Source organism: Olea europaea, chromosome 14, assembly GCF_002742605.1.
Source record: "Olea europaea var. sylvestris chromosome 14, O_europaea_v1, whole genome shotgun sequence".
NCBI classification, from domain to species: Eukaryota; Viridiplantae; Streptophyta; class Magnoliopsida; order Lamiales; family Oleaceae; genus Olea; species Olea europaea.
Genome location: NC_036250.1, coordinates 1,903,056 through 1,910,320, shown reverse-complemented (window position 1 = coordinate 1,910,320; position 7,265 = coordinate 1,903,056).

Here is a 7,265-nt window from a genome sequence, read left to right as displayed (position 1 = left end):
AACTCCTTGCAGGTTCAGTAGCACAGACTGGTAAATTCCTATGTGCATTAACTATTTCCTCTACTACAGTAACTTAGATCATTGACTCTGGTTCAACTGATCACATGACTAGTCTACGATATTTACTTAAATACTGTTCACCTTTTATAGTTTGCTGATGGTAGTTCGTCAACTATTGCAGGTAAAGGTTCCATAGATATATCAGAAAAATATTGAACTAAAATCAGTCTTTCATGTGCCAAATCTCTCTCAGAATTTGTGCTGCTGCTGGCTTTCATCCTAATGCTAATCCAGATCCAAGGAAATTTTGAAGATAAGCCTCGGCGGCGTGACTACCATAACAAACCAGGATAAATGAGAGAAATGTGCAGGAAACTTCATGGGAAAACAGCATGTTGGAAGGGTAGGCGATTTGGTGACAAGGAGGGTATGAAATGCAAGCTGGCACTGGTAATGAGGTTGCTGTCCTATTTAATAAATAAAAAATAGAACACCTCCTTAAGTTGCTGAGCGCCAATAAGTCATCTAAACTCCCTACAGGTTCAGTAGCACAGACAGGTATACTCCTAAGTGCATTAACTAGTTCCTCTACTACAGTAACTTAGATCATTGACTCTAGTGCAACTGATCACTACTAGTCTACCATATTTATTTATATTCTATTCAACTTGTATTAGTAATTTCGAAATTTAGGATTGCTGATGGTAGTTCGTCACCTATTGCAGGTAAACGTTCCATATCTCAGAAAATATTGAAATAAAATCAGTCTTTCATGTGCCAGATCTCTCTCAGAATTTGTTATCTACCAGTAAATTGACTAGAGACTCAAACTGTATTGCTAAAATTTTTGAATCCCGTTGTGTTTTTCAGGATTTGAATTTGGAGAAGGTGATTTGGCAAAGCTAGATGGTAAGTGGACTCCATTATTTCGATGAAAACTCTCTTATAAATAAACAAGCTCAAGCACTGGATAGTAGTTGTAGTTCAATGCCTGTTAAGAGTCAAATAATGTTATGGCATCTTAGATTAGGCCATTCGATTTTCCATATCTAATACTTTTGTTTCCTTCTCTGATCAAGAATGTAGATAGTTCATCCTTTTAATGTGAGAGTTGTCAACTATCAAATAATCATCGTTTTATTTTTTCTCCTAATATTGTGAATATAAACCATTTCATTTAATCAACCCCAATAAGTATTTCAGTAATAGCGTACTTTTATTTCTTATTAGATATTTTTTAAAATATTTCTTACTAGATATTTTTTAAAATATAGTGTTATATCAGCTCTTAGAAAAAATCACCTATGTTCTGAGAAAACTAGAGGTATAGAAATTATAACTTGCATCACCAGAGAACCATGAAATGCTCGTAAAGCAAAAGAAAAAGGGAAAAATTACAAAGTAATATTAATAACGAAAGTGCGGATAATATCATCTCAATCTGTTTATGCAAAAACATCTTTACCCATTTCTCAGGAGATCTTACAACCAAATAAACGGGTGAGTCCTAATTATGCATCAAGTATACATAACTTACGTTAGAGAGTCTGAACGGGTAAAATTTAGGCTTTCCCTTACGACCATATTTAAGTAGTTGAGCACCCTTTTTTAGACCAATCAGCGCCTGCAAAATGTAATAGGGGATCAATCACTAATAGAGGCATTTACAGCTTCAAACATAAGTTGATAAACAGAGAATGACATAATTTCAGAAAAATAACATCATGCCCCTGTTTGATGCGGATTAAAATCAAGCATTTAGTAGATATTGATAAAAGTCGATGAAATGTGTCATTGAAAAGTTGTGGGACCCATGAATATGTGGTTAAAATCCGGATTTTAATCTGGATTAATCTCCAGATTTTAATTACCTCCAAACTGGGGCTATATCAGTCTTAAGCAGCTAAATAGATTGTGAAGCCATCTCTAATAAGAAATATAAATATTTTCAGAACAATAATGAAGTGTCGGCACAGACACATCTGGACAACCTTGGGCATTAATCTGGTACTCCTCCATCCATGTCTTGTTGAAAAATACAAGTTTTATTTTGCACAGTTGTCAGTCATCAAACTCTTATCAGACCCATGCAAGACACTTATTGACATGTTGACAAAATTATAGAGAATAGATGGTTTTCTTAAATAGTAAAATAGAGCATCATATCACATAAAAAGAAAATAAAATACACCATATAGAACACACTAAAAGATAAGGGAAGCATGATCATATACGTTTCGTTAACAATAGTAGAATACAAGGAAATTTGTTGAGGGATGAGAATTTAAGAGCACTCAAACTCCTAATGTTCTCCCTACTTTTCTAGTCTTGCCTTTTCCCATGTTGCTGAATAAGTAAATGCAATGCACGAACTAGAGCAACTTCTTCAATTTTTTTCAACACAATGTTCTCTATGAACTTTTATGGTGAGATTTTGTGCAATGTTCACAATAGTAAAAAATGTCAAATAATCTTGAGAATTACCGTAAATATTTCTTAAACAAACATTTGCTGATGTAATAATTACCATGTAAATTAGAAAAATAAATAAAAAATAAATTTAAAAAAAAGCCTGGCGCAAGCACTTGAATATAGAAAAAGACATAAAGACGGGTATAAATACACCATGTTGTATACATATAAATTTACATTTGAATGTTAAACTGAACTTAGAGAATTGTCTCAAATTTGTCCATTTTCCATGTTGGTAGGTTCATGTAGCTTCTTGCACGTGTCCATATTACAATCGTATGTTAAATTGAACTTAGACAATTGTATTACATTTGTTCCATTTTTCACGCCTGTAGGTTCAAGTAGCTTCTTGCACACGTCTATAGTACATGTCCGCCCTTAGAGATTTGTCTTACATTTGTTCCATGTATTTATTCCAGTAGGTTCACATAGCTTCTTGCACATGTCTATTTAACACGTGCACTTTGCTTCATCATAACATAAATAATAATATGTATGTTTGATCCCACTAATTTGATATTGATGAATACAGATATTTTCTATGCAGTCGAGACAGCCCTGCAGTCCTTTCAACCACATCAGCTAAACATATACATCTACATGTTTAGTCATATATATATTAACCATAGAAGAATCCCCAAAAGCATTTGAAGTTCAAAGCAGCAGCCCATATTCCTATCAATCCCATATAATACTGTATCATAATTCTTAGACTATAAAATTATTAGTGGAAATTCTTCCTCGTTTTGTTAATGGTGAAGGACAAAAGGGAAAGTAATTGTACGTCAATGAAATTGAAAATACTGCTCACAAACAGGTTCTTGCATGTTTTAAACCTCAAATTACTCTAATTTTAACATTCCATATGTCTAGTGTTGTATATTGTTGTTCAAAAGTCAATCAAACGAGTATGGAATGAAAAAACATATTGGGGGGCTAATATTTGGCCTATGCGACCGCATAGTCCAAAAAGAACTGCGGTCGCATGGGCATTTGCAGGACCTAAAGCCCTGCAGTGAGTTGTTCTATGCGGTTGCAAAGGAGTACTATATGCGACCGCATAGAAGGTTTGTCTAGCCATTTATGACTGTTTTCATTTGAATCTAGGAGCCTTTTCAAGTGTTTTTTGGCACCACTTTGTATGACATTGTTTAATGCTATATACATGTGGTTGATGATAAAAAAAATAAAAACTTGAAAAACATATAGAAACATATAGCCCCTATTTGTTTCCTATTATTTGGCCATTAAAATGAAAATTATGATCGTTATCCATTACATCAAACCACTATATTTGAATTTTTATCCCTTGTGTGGGGCTCATAAAGACTATATTTTCATTCTCATTCTTACATTGACGGGAACAAGCGGGGCCATGGCCACATTTGAGATCATTTACTTCATTCCAAAAAGTATTGAAAATCAATTTTCTCTTCATATTCAAATCCTATTTTGCATTCTCAAATTTTGAAGGATAACACCAAGTGCTTAAGTGTTTAATCCTTTATAAGGCTTGATTAATGCAGCAAAACATTTGCCCATAATCCCTTTAAACACCAAAATTTAATCTGAGGGGGCAAATATCGTTTGAGGACAAAGATAACGTGGTTGAGCCTTCATTTTCATTTTCATCTTCTTGTTATTTCTACTTTGCTTTCTTCTCCATTCCCTTGTATGCAACAATAATTTCTAACATATAGAGGAAAAAATACGCACCAAATAGAAAAGCACAGCTCCTACACAGTAGAAAAATAGATAATTACTCAGATATTTTGGGCTCACCAAATTCCGACAATCTGCCAGTGTAAAGATCCCATTTTTATGAGCTACTACAAAATATAAAGGGTTAAATTTACTAAAAATAGGATAGAGTTGAAAAAAATCACAGAATAAACAGATTCCAGAAGAAAAGACTTCGTTCTTCTAAATGAAACGGTTGAATTTCACCAATTCATGAAAAAAAAATGCATAGTTACAGATACGACCTCTTCCCAATGATCAAATTCTAAGAAAGTAGGTTAGAAGTTCTTCACCTTTGGCAACGAAAAAAAAAAAGACCAATCTAACAAAAAGTTCTTATTTCTAATCTTTGAAAGTGTTGAGAGAGACAGAGAGAACTAAAATACCTGCTCGATGTCACGGTTGGCATTACCATAGCTAACAAGATCTGCCATTCAATGTGAAACGGTCACCGCCACACCACCGCCACCGCCATCTCCCTCCGCTCATTATCATGCGCCTCCAAGGCCGCAAAGTACCATCTACACCTCACCTCTTAAATTACAAAAAATCCCTCCAACATGCAACAGCACTAAACCACCGCCCGTTTTCCCCCTCAGATCTGAATAAATTGACCGCAAAACGCCATCCTAAAACTTATACTACCAGTTTCCTTGATGCTTAAAAGTCAAAGGACAGCCCTTTTCTGGTGAATGTCGCGATGGATTGAAACACGACTGCTTGAGTCTTTTCCCAGCAGAGTGTAGAAACAGCTGCCGGCGGAGACAACAGTAGCTAGGAACTTCCCGGCGACGGCGGAAGGCTAGAGAAAGACAGAGGAAAACATATAGAAATAATTTCCAGGGAGAGAGTTGAGACGAAGGTAGTGAGCGTGTAAGAAATCAAAGAATAGTTTAATTCCTATGATACCCTTGCTTTTAGATGACGTGGCAATTTGCTGAGGTTGTTTGTACTTGTGTGCTACACGAGCGAGTACCGCGAGTATGGTTTGGTTTCTCAGGTTCATGAGATGGGTGTGATCTGGTACATAGGACTTCACGCGAGTCCATATAATAAATGCTTCTTAGTATGCCACGTAGCACCAATTTTTTTGTTCTCTTACGTAGAAGCACTATTCGGATACTGAAAATTTCTAGGGTTCAAGATGGAATGTGCTTTCACAAGGTATCGCCGATTCGGCTATTTCCTTGTTAATTTACGTTGTTTGAGTTTCAAAAATAAGAATTAGTGAACACAACTTTCTTCCGGTGTCATGTTATGAGAATTTGATGCTACAATTGAATGAATCTTTGATATTAATATATTAATGTTGTCATCAATTTAATTTCGTGTTCATGATTGTGAAATTGGCGTTTCAACGAGATGTAGGGTATTATCATTGTTTTACTTAACAATTATAATTCATGGCACTAATGCAAATCTACTATATATCATTCAATATTATGTCCTTGAATTCGCCTTAAGCCAAGTCTATCAAGTTTGCCTCATTTCAAGCATGTCCTACACTACATTATGCGCTCATTATACTGAATGGTTCAACTTCAACTCGAACACAAGACATTCAATTCTAATGAAAACTAATGTAAATATTGTCATCATCTTACACAAAAGTTATAGCTCATGACAGTAATACAATCCATCATATATAATTCAAATCAAGACCAAGAATCCATCCTAGGCCAATCCTTCAGGGGGCACTGTTTCGTTCATGCTCGTGTGTTGATTCTTGGTGGTATGGGTCATTTGTACAATCATCCATAACTTTTGGACAACGACAATACCATACTTCAGGTTGGTATCAAAGTTAGAGGCCGTGTGTTTAATATTGGGATATTCTCGTGGAATGGATGAAAAATATAGGAACATGCTTATAATAGATATGGACTTGCATACTTGGCTTATGCTGGAGTCTTGAACTTAATTTTAGGTGGTATAAAGGGTATTGCATTTGTACCATCAATTAGTTTTTGGACAAAAGTGGTGGCAATATCCTATGAGTTTGTTTGGCAAGACTACTATTTCTCGTAGAAAAACTTAGGGGAAAAATTACTTTAGGCTAACTGTCAACTTTCTCTAAAAACTTTTCTAACCAAATGAAAGCATTTCCAAAAATTTAATAAACATATTTTAAAAAGGTTATAATTAGTCTCAAAAGAAACTTTATGATTTTTAAAAGTCATATGAAATGAACCCTACATCAAGTTACAGGTTTCTAAAGTCAAATATGATATAATCGATCTCTTGACATTTCTAGTTGTTATCAAGGCAATGAGATAAACATATAGTCGTTTATGATACGCTTTGAATGTGAAATTTCTAGAACATCATAAATACATATCGCAAAACATAACAGATAAATATAGTCTTTGCACTATATCCCAAAAAATTTCACATTTTGGTAAGATCAAAATTCATTGAAATTACCAAAGTTTTTCATTAATTTCATTACCATTGTTTCAAGTGTCAATTTGGAAAGGATGACCTAAACTTGAGATCGCATACAATATTGGATCAAATTTTAAAGTCCTCTCCGATTTAATCAAACATTTGGCAAAACCCAATCTTGTTAATATCACAAAAAGTTTAGCTTATTTTAGTACAAGTGATTCCATGTTGAGCAATTTTGCACGTGTACGAAAATTTTATTGGACATGTGCCTCGAAACCGTATGGATTCGGTAGGTGAGCGAACATCACTTGCGGATGCTGTAGCAAATGGAGCCCGTTGATAGGTCAGTGGACCCCCTTTTCCTTGATGAAGATTATTATGCACGGTTAAGTAGATTATCTCGGCCGCCACTTTGTTTGACTTTCTCTTTTCTTTCTTTGACCTTTCTTATTTTGAGCTTCATTTTCTTACGTGAAAACAGAAAAGAATTTGGAAAGTCTTTGTTGTATAATCTAGTCATCTAAAAAGAGTATTATTTTTCACTAAAAAAATAAATAAATAAAAATAAAAATAAAAATCATTCTAAGAAATAATGAAGTATTTATTTTAGGAAATTGAAAGGAACCAAATTCATCAATCATTTCACAAAATACATGGAATCTCCA